Consider the following 18,588-nt stretch of genomic DNA (forward strand, 5'->3'; position numbering starts at 1 on the left):
TCCTCAGCCTTTTCCCAGACATATCTGTCCCATCCTTCTGCTCCCTGAAATCAAGAGGGTGCAACACACTGCCCTCAGCTGAACACCATGTACAGGGCAGCTCACCAACACACTGCCCTCAGATGAACACCATCTGCAGGGCAACTCACCAGCACACTGCACTCAGCTGAACACCAGCTGCAGGGCATCTCATCAACAAGAAGTAAATGGGAATGTAAAATGTTTAAAAATCAGGATTCCACTGACCTGACACTTCGAGAAGGTTGCTCCCCCACTGTGGGGCCAGTACAGACAGTCATAATGACTGGGACATGTGACTACACAGATAAAGGAGATCCAGGCACCTCCAGACTGTGGTTTGTCAAAATGAAGAACACATTTTTGATTGAGTCCAGAGGCCTGCTTCTTTCATTTAAAGACCCGACCTGATATTAATTTGGACTTGTGTTTAACTGATGTTCTGAGCTCACCAGTTTGCAATGTCAGCCCCCAGCCTGTATCACTCCTTGTGAAATGAAATCTTCTCAATTTGACTTCATCTGCCCCCAAAGATGCCTCTCCACCTGTGAGGAAGATATTATCAATGATTCCATTCTAACAGGAAAAGCTGTTAAAGTAAGCTGGGTTTATATGGGTAGAGGGGCTCAAAGCACTGCTGATCGCCACTGCGCTCTGGGGACCTGGGGCCCATCGAAGGGCCAGGAACGCCTGTCACACCACACCCTGGGGGGCCACAAATTTTACACTTGTAATTTCACGCCTCTGATTATTATTGCAAATTGTGTCTTGGAGATGGAATTCACCACCCATGCATTTTGTCCCACCCAGAAGAGCAAGAGCAAGAGTTAGCAAGAGTGTCAGCCTACCACACACACACACACACACATACGTACACACACATGCACACACACACACAAACGTGTGCACACTCAGACAAAGCCAATTTTGATTTTGAAATGTCTGCCCTCCCTAGGCCTGTAATGCAGGTCCACAGCCTTTCTCCTGTTTGATACTAATGTGCGGCCATCTGCACCAGCATCTGCTGAGGCACAGGGTGTAGGAGGATGGAGAAGGGTGGGCCCAGTGGGGGAAAAGATGCCTTCTCACTCCTGGTTTTTCTTTTCCCCTCCTTCTCACAGCCCTCTCTTCCCAAGACCCACTTTAAAACTAATGCTAATGCCAGCGGGTTATTCCTCTCCTGTGGATTAAAGGAAGAAGGTATTTCAGGGACAAAATAAAATGGTAAAAAAAATAATAAAATAAAAAATTTTCTGGGACAATGGCACAGAAGTTTCATGAGGACAGGCCCCAAAAGAGACACACCCATTCCCCCTTCTCCCCTTACTGACAGAACTGTCATCTGCTGCGTTGCCGTGGAGGGTCGCCGGGACACCACCCCATCAGCCTGCAGATTAAAGAAATGCATGAGAGGGGACAGAAGTGGTTGCCAGATAGAAGCAAGCCCCTCCTTGGAGACTGTCTTCTCTGTGCTCAAACATTTGACAGACATGCAACACTTAATAATCTCATCACCATGGGGATCTACACCATTTTTTTAGCAGACCCTACAAACTGATTATTTGGACACATCCTAATTCACCTGTGCTTTGTGTTGGAGATAAATTGCGCTAAATTGGTAAAATTTTATACACTGCAGAGCCTTGACTGTTAAAATAAGGCCCACTGTGTTTCAATAATAAACGTTTGCATTCACTCAAAGTATCTTTTGTACATTTTGAATGCTATTTCAAAAATTGAAATAAAATATTGTACTTCTGCCACTCTGCAACCAGAGGACAATGTGACCTGTCCACCAGAAGACCATGTGACCAGTCCACCAGAGGACCATGTGAGCTGTATGTGCAATCCACAGAGTCTGTACCCAGCTGTCTATGGTAGAGGAAACAGGGTTCAGCCAATCAGAATCCTGGCCCAGTGCTGTGCAGTGAGCAGTGTTCTCTTGGGCTCAGGGCTCCTGTATTGAAGGATAGGGGAGCCACAGGGCCCTTGGGGGCCTGGAGAAGGTCTGATAAATGATGGGGGTGAACTTCCCCCTCTCCCACTGAATGACAACACCCTCACAACATTATTATTTTTTGCTGCTCCTTGTCGATAAACGTGTCCGTTATTGGAGTGGTGTCCACGCAGGTTAATTGGAATCCTGAACTGTGAAACTGCAGGGGAAATGCTCAAATGTGGTCCTTTGGAGTTATGTATGTGGACTGTGCAGCTGCATATTGATTGCATCCAAGGTTCATAGCCTGGATGTGTAATTGAAATGTATCTGAGTGTGTAATAAAAAAAGAAACAGGGATGAACGATGAGTAAGTGTAGACCAGGGTTGGTATACTTGTCGCAAGAGAGGAAGGTTATTTTAAAATATAGTTATTTCAGGGGCCTTGAGATTAAACCATTTGGGATACTCTGCTTTAAGGCACTGGCCTTATTACTATGATGATTCTGGTTAAAATGCCCGGTTGCTCTCTCCTGCTTTACTATGGCATCTGATCTGAATTGTTTAGGGTAAAGACTGTAATGAATTGTTTGTGAGAATGAAAAATTATGAAGTGAGCATTAATGGATCACCAAGTAAATACACTGTGATAAATTAATTAATGCATTCATTTGTTTGTCCATTAATAAATTCATAATTCACTAGAAGAGTGCACTCAGTGGAGTGCAGATCTCCGCCAGGCGTGTCTGTCCATTTGGAAGCAGTTCTTGATCACTTGCGGTCCCTAGCGGCCGGTTAGGAGGAGTGAGGAGTTAGCACTCAATCTATTTCAATGGACAATGATGGAAATTAATTCAAATAAAATAATTGTCGTTGACCAATTTGCAAAATATTTGAGAATTTAGGTCCTTGGCCTGCTGTCAGCATGCACAACAACTATTAGGCTCAGTGTATGCGAGATTAGCTGCGGACAGATACACAAACACACACACACACACGCGCGCGACCAAACACATGATCCCCACCAGGCGGAGATAATAATAATGAACCACTCGAATGGGAAGGTGACATTTTAAAGCCAGGAGTACGGGTTTCAAATGTGCATTGTGTGCCTTTCCGCAGTTTTTTAATGGCAATTCCCATGATCTGTATCTATTTCTGCACACCATTATTGTTCGCTGATGTGATGCATCAGAGGGTTTTTGCAAATCCTGTAACAGGCAACGTTCCACCAGTTCCCCCCACCATAGCCTGCCCAACCCTTTAACACCTTCACCTTAACCCCAAACAGACCCCCGACACCTAAGGTGTATGGGCTGGGGAGGCTCAATGGTTCTGCCATTCTGTTGCCCCTCACCTGAGACTCCATAGTGAATCCTGTCTGCATGTTATTCATTATTAATTTATGAGCACCTCTGATCCTGATGACAGATTATTAAAAGGGGAATTAGCTTTATTCTGGGGAATTTCTCCAATGGGAATTGGGACAACAGTGGTGTCCTGTAGAAGGGTTATGTTGTTCATAGTGACTTTGATGGGGTGAGGAGACTAATTATTTGACTTCACCATAGCAACCATCATATGGCACAGGAGGTGTCATTTGGGGGGAGATGAGAGGTTAACCTCTTCCCTGTGGAGAGTTTTATTGGATTGTTTAGCAGCAGAAGGAATATGTTTCTGTCATAGACTGTTCCCATGTGGGAGGGAGGGAGGGAGGGAGGGAGAGAGAGAGATAGAGAGAGAGAGAGATGGAGAGAATAAGGGAGATGGGGAGGGAAAAAAGGCAGGAGAAGTGGAAGAAAAATGAAAAGAGCGCACGCACACACACACGCACACAGGGAGAAAGCTCTATTTGCCTGATGGCTGTAGGGAGCAGTGCTCACAGCATGTCTCAGTGGTGTGGGTGGCAGAGGAGAGCAGCAGCACAGCTGAGAGCAGTGGCTTAATCTTACGCATCATTAAGCACTCAGTGGCAAGCCAGCGCTCTGCAGATACATCATCCATGCTTAGTAAACATAACGATGACATAAGATGTAATTCTGCATGCATTTTCATCTTACAGGGAAAAGGAGAATTCCTGTGGAAATGTAAATTATCCGGTAAGTGCAAAATAAATAGTGTTTTTCACAAGGATGAGTGAAGGTGGCTTGGGCTTCAGACCTGGGGAGGTGGGCAGTGGCTCTTGCTGAGGAATGTTGAGCAGTTCTTCCGTCTAAATCACAGAGCATGAGGCCAAGAGACAGCAGCGCTCGTCCATCACTGGGGGGCTGAGACTGGAACTGGGCGGCATTGCCCATCCTGCAGCTCACAACCAAAACCCACAAATCACAGTGTGATTACAGCTGCTACAGTCATATAAAATACCAGCCAAGACTGAGATCTGTGTTGTTCATACAGCTTTCTTTGTGTGCATGCATGTGTGTGTGTGTTTTTGTGCAGAAAAAAGCCTTTAATTTCAGTTTGAATGATTCTTATAGCCGTGAAGAAAAACAATATCTATATACTGTATGTCCTACAGTATATGGGGTTATTTTGCTTGACTTATGAAGTTACTCCAAAACATTAGTTTCATTTGCAATGCAATCTTTTCCAGTCAATTTAAAAGTTCTTATGGTGCCTAGCTGCCACCCCCCAGTGCACCCCCAACAGATTACATCTCATTTCTCTCACAATTAAAAGTGTGGGTGGAGGCCTTGCTCTTCTAAGCAGTTATTAATGTACTTGCGCTACCCGCCCAATGTGCCTGCTTAATTAAAAACACAGTAGTTATGGCCTGAAAATAAATTCAGGAGATGAGAAGTAATTGCAAATATTATGACTTTCTTTAGCTGAAGAGGGGATGGTTTTAAATGCTAATCTGTATTCTGACTGTGTGCAGTGCACTTGCTCAATGAAAGATTGCAAATCTTAGTGGCACTGCAGAACAGTTGGCTAACTGGGTTCAGTGCTAGCTCATTCGCCAGCGATAATTAAAGCCCCTTGTTGGTGTTCTGTGAGCATGTAGTCTGAACTGCATTATAAAAGCAAATCTAATATTTGACATCATCAATGAACCTTTCAAGCAGCCTCTTGCTTATCTACATCCAGCTTCTGATTAAATGTGTCCGAAGTCCTGAGTCTGTTTCCTTAGCATGTTTCTACTGCTGTGTCTACTGTTTTCATCCTCTACTGGATAAAAGAGTTATTAATCAAACCAGAATGAACTGAAATGAGTTACACCAGTCTAAATAACAAGTGGGGTTTTGTGCATGGTTGTTGTAAATACTTACCCCCACTGTCTATTTGCATGTGTATTTCTCAAGTGGACTGTCCAAGACAATAAGTGACCACTGACCGTTAAAAGGGATGTCTTTATGTGTAAAACCAATGGTAAAATTTCTTTGACTCAGGTGCCAGGTGTGTGTAAAAGACTCTCTGTCTCCAATATTGTTTTCAAAATGTGTTGGGTTAATGTCCTTATTTATTATATATATATATATATATATATATTTTAAATTTATTTACCTATTTATTTCACAGTAAACATGTCACATCTGAGCTTGGGTGAAATGGCAGGGATTCATTTAACCCTTATGAATCCTTCGCTGCAATTACCCAAACAATGAGTAAAAATTACATGACACAACCTCTTTGGGTAAAACTTAATCCTAAACTTTCCAGCATGTCTGATGTACTGTGCTCTAAGGAGCTTTTACATTTTTGTATGATCATCAGAAATCACTCTTCTGTGTTTAAGTGTCAGTTCACTGCTCTGTTGAGAGTTCTCCTTTGAAACATATGCTGTGACTGAGTATTAACAGCTTTTATGTCTTTAGTTATTGTACAGTCCTCTAGTAAATGTCATGCTAAAGCTTCAACCCTTTGATCATCAAGCTTAGCAGTGCTTCTGAAACTAATGAATTCTAACAATGCAATGATTGTCAGTGACATTACATTCACTTTTATTGACACTTGACAGGAGTTTGAGGATAAAGGTAATATGGTTCCGAGCTAAAAGTTATAAAGTCACTTTTTCTGAAAGAGAAATTGCTGCTAAGTATAGATGAGCTTGCTGTCGAGTGTCCCTAAAAGATGAGTCGTAGCTATGAGAATTTAGAGGAACTTCAATGAATGCTTTAGATGAAAGGATTCCCACCCAGAAGGGCAGGTTGAGTTCCCTCAGCAGCGCAGAAGTCAGTATTACATGCACCTCTGCTCTGGAGAAGCTTTTAGTCTGAATAAATTTCTCCCTCTCAGGGAGATTGCAATGTTGTTCAAATCTCAGTGCCCTGAGTGAATTATGTCTGTTTTTTGTAAATGGAGTTTTAAACAGGCTTTTTTTACAGCAGCATGCGGCAGGGTAATGTATGGAGCTAGCGAAGCGGTCTCCTGCTGGCAGTGATGTATGATTTCGGGCAGCTGCAAATTGACTTCTGTGTAAGAAGTATAAATGCAATGGGAGCTTTCGATGGAGAAGCTCATTCTAACCTTAAATGCTTTAGATTAACCGTGTGCATGTGATTCGCAAGGCAAAAATGAAACTGAGCAGACATTTCCTTGTTTTGTCAGATTGTCTGTATTATCAGTCAATTTATTATAAAAACATTGTTCGTTATGTAGCCTTTGCTAGGGTCATGAGCTTTGATTAAGGGGATTCATTTAGCAAAATAAACCTCTGAAATCAGCCGAACACTGATATATACTGCTCAATAGTTGGTGCCAGTGCTTATGTCATATTAAAGATAAATAAAGACAGAAATTAAGTGCAGCAAATGCAGCCTTAAAATATAACCAAATACACCTTTCAGCATAAATGTATTACTTATGAGGCCACATGCACATGTTGTATACATGTTCTAATTACTCTCACGTACATGCTCATTGCAAAAATAGCTTAGGTTTAATGGTAATTATTTCTCTCACACACTAAATCCAGGACTTGCAGGAAACAGATTTACTGGTATATATTGCTTAGTCTTTTGAAATTTCCTGTTAAAGCTTTTAAAGCATAAAATCACTTGAACAGCACTGAGGTGGTGTTTGCTGAATGGTAATGGTGAGATGCTGAATTGCAGCCCGTTAAACAGGAAACTTGAGCAGTGGGTAGCAGCACCGTAGCAGGTAGGGATGAACCCTCTGTTCATGGAGGGGAGAACGGAGGAGGGCCTGAGGCACAGTGATGGTTTGAAAGGGGGACCCCTGCTGGAGACTCAGTGGTGAATCAGTCATTTTAATATTAGAGGTTTTCATTGATTGCTTTACCCAGAGTGGCTAGCAGTTCTGATTGTACCTTTGACATGTTTGTCCTCTTCTCCAAAAGGAAGTGCCGAAAGGTCCCAGGTATATGATTATATTATTTCATAATCCAATAAATTGCAACCAGTCAAACAAGTGATAATGCTACAGTAATGGAAATGGCATCATCAAAATCTCTGAGTCATAAGCAATCAATCCACTCTTTGTACAGGCTAGGATAGTGGACGTATTATTTCCATTGAGCTGAAATGATTTTGTATGTAAAATGTAAGAATTCCTGTCACTGCCTTGGTAGTGCCTGAGGCTCTGCCTCATTTCACACAGCTGCTGTTTGCATATGCAAATTACAGGGCTACCCCTCCCACCCCTTCCCCTGACAGTCAAGCACAAGTAGATCAGAGGGCACAGCAAAGGAAAACCAAGTGGTTTGATTGTGAGTGTGTGCGATAAGTAACAATTATGAAAAGGTTTTGGGCACAGAAGCCCCTCCAAGAGGACACCTTATGGCTGAAATACAGGGCTTAGCCAAGAAAAGGGAATGTGGTTTGTGTGGTTGCAGAGGGTACCACCCTTGATCAAATTAGCTTCTGGAAGTGGGAACTGAGTTTAAGTGGGTTTTAAGGGGTTAAGCACCTTTGAAAAGTTAAGAACACATTCTGTTTGAGTCCTTTCTACAGAGGTCTCTCCTCTCTTATTTCGTTAATATAGTAAGAGTCTGAGGGGGGGTGGGAGGGTGGGGGTGGAATAACCATCCATTATTCCCACCCACTGAAGAGGGGGACGACAGGGGGAAGGATGGTTATGTCCAACGGTAGCCTTTGTGGGAGGGGGAACCCAAACCTGCTGGGCAGCACAAAGCGGGAAGAAACTGACCCGGCTGATCTTTGCATACCCCCCACCCCCCAACCACGAGAGAGGCAAGATCGCAGAACAACACTTAACAAATAAAACACTGTCCCAGCCCGTAGTCCAGGCCCACCCCAGAGATGGAACCTAAATATCTGACAATGCAGAGGAGGCATGCGGGACGGGAGAGGGTGGGCAGAAACATGAGCCTGCGGACACCCAGAGGGACAAATTAGCTCCAAACAATAGGGGACCTTTTCCAGCACGGATAATTAAACCGTACTGCATCACAGAAAAGACTGTTTGCAAGCTGCTCGCTTTTGTAATTCTATCATGTCTGCCCCAGAGGTTTCGGTTTTATTATTCCTTACTATTGCCATTGATTGAGATTCCATTTAATTACACTGCTGGGCATATTAATTATAAACTGCAGTTAGCCCAGTCAAAGAGGCTCATTGATAACAGAGGTCCTATGCTTGTCTGGACAGTGAATCTGTGGGACTGCGGCTGTTTATTGTATTTAGGTAATCCAATTTTGAGAAAGCACCGCAACACAGGTGCATGTTTTGATCAGAAAATTGGTTGTCACGAGTTTTTAAATTGTGTTTAAATGGACACCATCCAAGTTTTTAGTGAGTTTTTAGTGTCTGGTGATACTATTTAACATATTTAATGTATGTCACTTGTTGAAAATAAGAATTTAATTTAATTGCTTAATATTTTATGATGTAACCAATATTAATATAATTTTGCTGATTTTCTGCACCAGTTATGTTTTACGCCTGAAAGGTTTGGTTTGTAAAATACTTACTTGGAATCAGGGTACCACCCCAGTGACAATTGTTATACCATTTTAGACACTTTTTCTTACTGTTTTTTTTTTCTTTCTGAGAGTGCTGGACAACATGAAGTTCACTTTTCTTTTTTTTTAAACTACAAACTTAGAGACTATGATAGGGTGCTATGTGGCGGGGTGCTCTAAGATGGAGGGCTCTGAGGCGGGGTCCTGTGTGACAGGCTGCCATGTGCCGGGATGCCATGTCACTCTCTCCCTTTGGTCAGTGAGGCATGGAGCACTTGGTTTGCTGTGAGCCTGTTATCAGGAGGAGGAAGCTGAATAATTTTCCCTCTGTCTGGGAGAGCCACGCTTGGCTGCTTACAGGCCAGCTTCAGAGGACATGATGGCTTTTATCTAACTCTTCACAAAAAAGGCAGATTAAAAAATATGGTACTTTTTAAAATAACATCACCCAGCATCCACACTTTTTACTGTTTAATGACCCTCCACAGGGTAATACTCACAAACATACCAAACATACAGTACATACCTGTTAAAGGATCACATTTAAAAAAGCTGTGTAGTTCACCACTTGAAGTCAGAAAACTTGCCTGTGTTTCCAACATTTCTTGTAGAGAGTGTAATGCAGAATACACATGTGCATCTCTGTTCCGGAGCCCTGCTTGAGGGTTTGGCCTCCTGGGATATGAGCAGACTCCAGGGACAGGCTCCTATTTGCTTAACATAATACGTTATTTTGTCTCAGCAGGTCTGCTGCAAGTGAAATTATTTAAATGTAAAATTAAAAAATTAGCTAAAATAATATAAATATAATAAATTACACCAAAGAAATGCACAAAGACATGATTTAAGCCATTTATTATGAAAAATGTATTTTACTGAAATAATCTAAATAAATAAGGCTAGTGTTACGCCCCAATAGTGAAAAATTGAAATTGTCTAAAATTTTAAACTAATCCTAGTCCTAACTCTTTCCCAAAACTCACCATAACCTTATTTTTGCCCAAATACTTACTGTTTTCATAACCCTAAACTTAATCCTAAGACATACCTAGTGAGCTCCATAATGTTTGGGACAAAGAGATTTTTTTTTTCTTGATTTGGCTCTGCACTCTACAATTTTAGATTTGCTATAAAACAATTCAATGTGCTTAATGAAAAGCAGTGAGACCTGCCACAGTAATTATATGCCCTCATTACAAACTGTTTAAATTGAGTAATTCATCTCCACAAAGGTGGCTGATGCAGTCCAATGACACACTGCCTAAAGGCTTACACACCTGAGAGTCAGCATTGGCAGACACAGTAATTGGCTGGATTAGATCAATTCCAGCTTATTCATATTATATATTTATCAAACAAAGTTTTAGTGGTGTGTAGATAAGGTTTCTTTCTGGTCACCTCATATACTGACCCCCTGTCCTCCAAACATGGATGAATATCAGAAGCTAATGCTGGGTTTCATTTACAGTTGCCAACAAAAAGCAGGTCCTGCTGCCAATTAATTAGAAGAGTATAAATATTTTAATGTTCTCTGATACAAGGGCAACACCAGAGATAGAATTAACAGGCACTAATGGAGTATTAATAATAAAACATTTCATTTTTTCAAAGGTGCAAGATTAAAAAAGAAAGATCCTTTAACAAAACTCTTCCAATCCTGGGAAGGAAGGGTTTTTATCGTATTGATTGAAAAACAAAATACCAGAGGCACTAAAATGCAAAAAGCAGTCAGCGAGGCCCCAAAATGAAGAGGGATTGTCAGAAAAACAGAGTATTAATTCCAATGACCTGTGCCACATTTTCTCTATTGTCACAATTTAGCCGTCATCAGCAATTTTCTGCCTGTTAAATGAGTAATGGGATACGTTGAGTAATCATGCTAACCATGGTCACTTGGGAACAGGCCTGAGAATGTTGCCCATGACATGACAATGCTGAATTACGTTAATTAAGTGAATGTCAGGGAGCCTCTCATGTGAACTCATTTCCCTCAAGGCCAGTCGACGTGTGGGCACGTGTGTGCACATACAGTATATGTATCCACACATGCAGACAAAAATATGAATGCGAACACATACATGCAACCAATTTTGTCAGTGTATACTGATGTCTTCAGTGTGTCACTTGGAGTTTTAATGTGAGCGACTCATATCTAACATATAGAGGTGAAGTGGTAACACAGTACGAGCTGCGAAAATTTAACAGGCATATGGATTAAACATACTGTAGAATATAGTGTAACATTCATCACTGTCAATGACAGAGTTTGTATAAATTTAATGCTGTGAAGCATAGTGCTGGTGTGTGTGTGTGTGTGTATACGTGTGTGTGTATGTGCTTATTATCATGAGCACAAAGACCATTTCCTACAAATGTGTTCCAACAATATAAAATAAAAATACAAATGAGAACACAGTCTTTCTTGAGGCTGTTTTTCTAATGCCTAACTTAAGTCTAACATACGCCACTATTACAGTCTTGTTACTATAAATTGAATAGTAATAGTGACTTTAATACGCTGACTTTAATGTACTGCTGACAGAGACATTTTATGGACTATATATTAAGTGTCAAACAGTGTGGAGCTCTGTAGCCAGTGTCCTGATCATCATGCTCTTTAAATAAACAGCAATGAATCATTGTGTGATTGAAAGCAGTGTGATTGAGACTGCTGCAGTGTAAACTACTTAATGACACAGTTCCATGCTGTGGAATTAGGGCATGCTGAGTGCGTTGAATTGTAAAAGCTCTGAGGCCTGTTGTTGTACCACAGCTCATCACAAACTAAGGTGAAATAATTACTCTAGGCTGCTCCCTGAATTGCTCTGGTAAATGTGCAGCTGCATGTGTCTGAATGGATGAAATGTAAATAAGAAAAAGTAGTGTGTCTAAGTCTGCCTTGATAAGGGTTCTGCCAAGCAAAGTAATGAATGATGGCTATAATCAGTTATATATATACATATATATATATATATATATATTTCATTATGAAGGTTATTCTGAGGTTATTCTTTCAGTTAAAGTCGTAAATTAGTGTTAATCCTTTTAAAAATGTTCATCAAATCACATTTAAACATCAGAGCTGTACTAGGAATACCCCCAAAACTAAAGCTAAGGAAAACAAACATCTAACAAAGAACTCTTGAGGATTTTTCTGTGACTTGATTAGAAGAGGCAAAAAGTCCTCACAGAACCCAAGGACAGCCGATCAGAACAGCTCAGACACAACGTCTCTAAGCAGAGCTTTTCTGCCCCGTTTCTAATCTCTTTTCTCCCTGAAATGTTTTCTTAAATTGAACTGAAGCTAACAACGGAGTGGAGGTGTGCTGAAATATGTCCTCTATTAGGGGCGGGTTGGTTAATACAAAGGCCTGTCAGTAAAAACAATGTCCTTTTCCCTGGTGACAAAGACAAAGTGCCTCCACCGCCAGCATTCGTGTGACGTCTGAAGGCAGACTGTGGAGAGCATTTGAATTTCCTGTCCAAGAAGAGGCTGCCTGTCATTAAAAAAGCCTAATTTCTGTGTCAGGTAGAGTTACAGGTAATCGATCATCTTGTCAGACCTCTTTTATTTTTTCTCTTCGCTTCTTCGGAGTGATTCCTACTTCTTTCCAATTAAACCAGCTGCTAGAATGGAAAACTGTTGAATGATTAAAGAGACATGTCTTACATGGACTTATCTTAACTTCCTTGTACTATTTTCACATTTCATAGTAAAAGTAGGGAAGTAAAATTTCGTAGCATTGCTAAGGTAACATGTTGTCCGAATTCAAATGGCAAATGATAAGTAGACAGCATTAATATACTGCATTTATACAGTGCTTTTTAAAGCAACTATGGCTACACAACGTGCTTTACAATTAATGCCTCTCGCTCACGCACACACTCACACACCAACGTTGATCACGGCAGCCATGCAAGGCACACACCAGCTCGTTGAGGGTGATTTGGGGTTAGGTGTCTTGTTTAGGGGCACTTCGGCACTTTTGTTAAGGGCCCTTGATTCATACAGAAGACATTTTGACTGCACAGTATTTCCATGTATCTGTGTCCATGCTTGCTCAGGGGAGAAGGATACATTACCCACAAAGGCAGTGCTGAATATAGCATTTAGGATACCGCACTTCAGTTATGAAATGTGTGACTGAGTCTCAGCCCATAGGTACCCTTAGACAAGGCATCCTAAGCACAAATATGCAAGAGCACCAAGAAAGGGAAATGGGGTTGATAAACAGTGGCTTTCCCAGAATGCAATGCTGTGATAACTGATTGACTCTAGACAATATCTAAAGTGATCAAAACAAAGTACTACCTATTTCAAGGCTCAGTAAAATTCTCATTCTAATTAGACTTAATAGAACATTCTAAATATAATTGGTTCCCTTGTTGCTTGGCCCTATCAGGTGTCTCTCCCTGATCACTGAAACAAAACCAATAAAGAAGATGAACGTGATAACAAAGGCATCCTGTTTAAATTACAGCAGCATCACAGCTGAGATCTGTCTGCAGCCAAACTGTCCCTCAGCTCTGCATCTTACTGCAAGAGGACAGCCACCAAACAGGGGAGAAGGGAAGAGAGACAGGGGGTGGGGGTCTAAAACTAAAGGTAAAAGGTAAGAATGCAAATAGGCTCTTCAAAAATCTCAAATCTTTTCCCATCTCTATGAGAGGTGCTTCAAAGATCTTGCAGATGAAGCTGACCTTCAAAATGTTCTTTGGTCTTTGGTTAAGAAATTCAGTTGCTATTATGGCATCATTAGGGAAACAAGGATAAAATTACTCCATGCTCAATGGCCTACAGGATCGTCCACCAAAAACGGTTTCAAATCTAATAAAACCATGCTTAATACACTCAAATGACTTATGAAGACTGCCATGTAGACCATTAAAATGTGGAAAATAGATTTCCATAGCTGGGAGGCCTGGACATTTAAAATCAGATAGTAGAATGGAATTTTCTGGCCAATAAATTCCACCATATCTAAATTTAATTTCTGCCTTTACATTCTGAAGCTGTGATTTATTCTTTGACTAAGTGATCACTCTCGCCAATCCCCCCCACCCCCTGATGAAAAGAATAAATAAATAAAATTAAACAAAATACATATGATCTACAGGCCATTTTATATAATCACAAAAGAATTGTTAAAAGATGTCTACTGCTAAGAGAATGTGTTATTTAAGCTGGTTACTTACCATTGAGTCCTTTACTTAAGGTCCCCATAAAGCCACTCACACCAATGGATACACACACACGTATGTGCGCACACACACAAACATGCACATACGCAAACACAAACACACACATGCAAACACACACACACACACACATGCAAACATGCACACACACACACACACACACACACACGCAAACACAAACACACACATATGCAAACATGCACACACACACACACACATGCACACACATGCGCACACACGCATACACACATGTGCATAGCGAGGCACATACGAGCACGCTTGCTTATGAAAGCTGCTCCATGTGCTGTTCAGAGGGTTAATTACCTTTTAAGAACATTTCTCTCATCTGGCTGGAGGGGCCATCCTCAGAGGGGGACTGTATGAACAGGGGGTAAGAAGAAAGAAGCAGTGAGCTGTGGCCTGTTTGGGGGGGGGGGGGCATATGGGGTGTGCGCTTTTGCCCTCTGTTTGATCTTCTCATTAGGTGACACAGCAGGAAATTGAAGATGAAAGGGAATTTAAGCTACTGTCTAATAAACAAAACCAAAATCAATTTGCAGCCATGCGTTCTATTCATCATTATGACTGTTCATTTTTTCAATGATAGTTAAACTGAAACTATCCATCGGCTTTGAACAGTTCTTGTAGATGCTCAGATGCAATTTAATTTCAATATGTTGCACTAATATTTACAATGTTTTCAGACTGTGTGCAACATTTTGAAATCCAATATGTTTATACTGAACTTAGAATTGCTCTTTGTAAATGAAAAAGTTCACAATAATGTGTCTTTGCAAATTAGGTGCTGAATAAATATATAAATAAATGTTTTTTTCTTTTTTATAACTGTGAATTTAATAACCATTCAGTTATCGTATTGTCTTCTTGGGATGATGTGTACTGTGAATTTTTCCGTTTGATTTGATTTGAATTTTTTTTCCCGCTCGGAATAAATAACAAACAATGCTTAAGAAACCAGGTACATGTATCAAAAGATTGTTTATTAAGCCTTTCATTCAAGTAAAACAAAGCACCATTCTTAATCGTACAAAGCACTATTCTAATGAAACAAAAAGTTTTTTCAAACAAGCAAATACATTTTAGTTCACCATCTGTTCTGTGTACAACAGATTAGCTTAAACCCAATGCACAGCTGTCACTGGCTTGCATTTTGAGTTATGCGACCAAAAAAGTTACTGACAGTAATTTTTATAAGAGTTGCAATAGAAAGAAGCAATTCATTCATGCTAATTCATGCTAATGTGGAACTGAACAAGGAGCTGATTATTTTCTTTTCACCCTGTTAGGTTAAAATTTCTGTTACAGATAGCACTCAGTCTGGTCAAGTGAAGCTTCAAGAGATAAATTGCACTAGGGGTCGGTCAGTGATAACATTAAACCCAAAGAAAAAATTTGATTGGACACAACATGCATTTTTAAAAACATATCAGAAGGGCACTTTCCCTCATTCAAAACCTCATATCTGCTGACTTCCTGCAAAAACGTGAGTGTGTGTGTGTGTGTGTGTGTGTGTGTCTGTGTGTCTGTGTGTTGCATTAAACTATAATTGATTCTCGGAGCCATTTTCATAAATGCTGATTTTAGGTGAAAAATAATTTGTAAGAGTTGATTTATTCATTCAATGAAAATAATGTATTGGGGAGAGAATCCCAGGTATGATGAAAAGCTCACACATATTTCATCCTGCTAATAACAAATGAATTAGTGCTGTGGACTTGTCCAAACAGCCCATATCTTACAAAAACACTTTGAGTGACACAACAAATCTCCCACTGTGTCCAGGAATCTTCCACAATTTGCACTCCCCACGATATCTCAACAAGTCCAACCTTCAAAAGCTTAGGGTTTCAGACAGGCCAGGAGCCATCTGTTTATTACTCTTACATCATTTTGGCAAATATTACAAACGCCTATGGCTGCATGAGAGCCAAAACAAGCAGTCTTGTTATTTATTTAATTTTTTACATTTTTATTTGCCGAGTTGTGGTTTTACCAATTTATAACCAAAAAAATGTGTTCTAGTTCCTATTCATACTGAAAATTATTTTTCTTAATGTTTACACAAATATATTTGCTGTATAATCTGTTATAAAATTTAATTACAATTTAGCTCAAATATCAATTTTTAGTTCCAGAGTTTTGAATTGTAGTGTTTTGATAATTCTCGAGTTAGTATACCAGCTGACTGGGGATCATATACCAAAAGGGGTTCTCTGCATTGTATCAGTGTTCTGCTGCACAGTACTAGTGTGCTTTTGTACAGTATCAGTGAGCTGCTGCACAGTATCAATGTGCTGCTGCACAGTACTAGTGTGCTTTTGTACAGTATCAGTGAGCTGCTGCACAGTATCAATGTGCTGCTGCACAGTACTAGTGTGCTTTTGTACAGTATCAGTGAGCTGCTGCACAGTATCAGTGAGCTGCTGCACAGTATCAGTGAGCTGCTGCACAGTATCAGTGAGCTGCTGCACAGTATCAATGTGCTGCTGCACAGTACTAGTGTGCTTTTTGTACTGTATCAGTGAGCTGCTGCACAGTACTAGTGTGCTTTTGTACTGTATCAGTGAGCTGCTGCACAGTACTAGTGTGCTTTTGTACTGTATCAGTGAGCTGCTGCACAGTACTAGTGTGCTTTTGTACTGTATCAGTGAGCTGCTGCACAGTATCAGTGAGCTGCTGCACAGTATCAGTGTGCTGCTGCACAGTATCAATGTGCTGCTGCACAGTACTAGTGTGCTTTTTGTACTGTATCAGTGAGCTGCTGCACAGTACTAGTGTGCTTTTGTACTGTATCAGTGAGCTGCTGCACAGTACTAGTGTGCTTTTGTACTGTATCAGTGAGCTGCTGCACAGTACTAGTGTGCTTTTGTACAGTATCAGTGTGCTGCTGCACAGTACTAGTGTGCTTTTGTACTGTATCAGTGAGCTGCTGCACAGTACTAGTGTGCTTTTGTACAGTATCAGTGTGCTGCTGCACAGTACTAGTGTGCTTTTGTACTGTATCAGTGAGCTGCTGCACAGTACTAGTGTGCTTTTGTACAGTATCAGTGAGCTGCTGCACAGTGTCAGTGAGCTGCTACACAGTATCAGTGAGCTGCTGCACAGTGTCAGTGAGCTGCTACACAGTATCAGTGAGCTGCTGCACAGTGTCAGTGAGCTGCTACACAGTATCAGTGAGCTGCTGCACAGTATCAGTGAGCTGCTGCACAGTATCAGTGAGCTGCTACACAGTATCAGTGAGCTGCTGCACAGTGTCAGTGAGCTGCTACACAGTATCAGTGAGCTGCTGCACAGTGTCAGTGAGCTGCTACACAGTATCAGTGAGCTGCTGCACAGTATCAGTGAGCTGCTGCACAGTGTCAGTGAGCTGCTACACAGTATCAGTGAGCTGCTGCACAGTGTCAGTGAGCTGCTGCACAGTGTCAGTGAGCTGCTGCACAGTGTCAGTGAGCTGCTACACAGTGTCAGTGAGCTGCTGCACAGTGTCAGTGAGCTGCTGCACAGTGTCAGTGAGCTGCTGCACAGTATCAGTGAGCTGCTGCACAGTGTCAGTGAGCTGCTACACAGTATCAGTGAGCTGCTGCACAGTATCAGTGAGCTGCTGCACAGTGTCAGTGAGCTGCTACACAGTATCAGTGAGCTGCTGCACAGTGTCAGTGAGCTGCTGCACAGTGTCAGTGAGCTGCTGCACAGTGTCAGTGAGCTGCTGCACAGTATCAGTGAGCTGCTGCACAGTATCAGTGTCAAACACGCCTGCCACAGGCCACCGAAGTGGCTTTCCTAGGGGCCCTCCAGCACAGAGACACAGGGAGATGATGAAAAATAAATACCAAATGTCCACAAATTGTCCAGAGGAATCTGCCACTGTAGGGAAGTGTGTGTCTGCGCGCAGCCTCCTCGCCGCCGCAGGGTACTGTGTGTCTGCGCGCGTCGTCCTCGACGCCGCAGGGACCTGTGTGTCTGCGCGCGTCGCACTCGACGCCGCAGGGACCTGTGTGTCTGCGCGCGTCGCACTCGACGCCGCAGGGACCTGTGTGTCTGCGCGCGTCGCACTCGACGCCGCAGGGACCTGTGTGTCTGCGCGCGTCGCACTCGACGCCGCAGGGACCTGTGTGTCTGCGCGCGTCGCACTCGACGCCGCAGGGAAGTGTGTGTCTGCGCGCGTCGTCCTCGACGCCGCAGGGAAGTGTGTGTCTGCGCACATCGTCCTCGACGCCGCAGGGAAGTGTGTGTCTGCGCCCATCGTCCTCGACGCCGCAGGGAAGTGTGTGTCTGCGCGCGTCGTCCTCGACGCCGCAGGGAACTGTGTCTGCGCGCAGCCTCCTCGCCGCCGCAGGGAAGTGTGATGGCAGATCCCGGACGAGCCCCCATTTTGTTACGGCTGGCTCGCCTGGCCGCAACAAACAAAGTCCGGATGGATCACAACACGACAGAAACTGATCTAAAAACAAACCCAGACATTTATTAATCTAAATAGAAAACAAAAACACACAAAGTTCACAAAACAAAAGCTCTCCACACAAATCACAAA

The sequence above is a fragment of the Anguilla rostrata genome, chromosome 18 (assembly GCF_018555375.3).
Source record: "Anguilla rostrata isolate EN2019 chromosome 18, ASM1855537v3, whole genome shotgun sequence".
Lineage (NCBI taxonomy): Eukaryota > Metazoa > Chordata > Actinopteri > Anguilliformes > Anguillidae > Anguilla > Anguilla rostrata.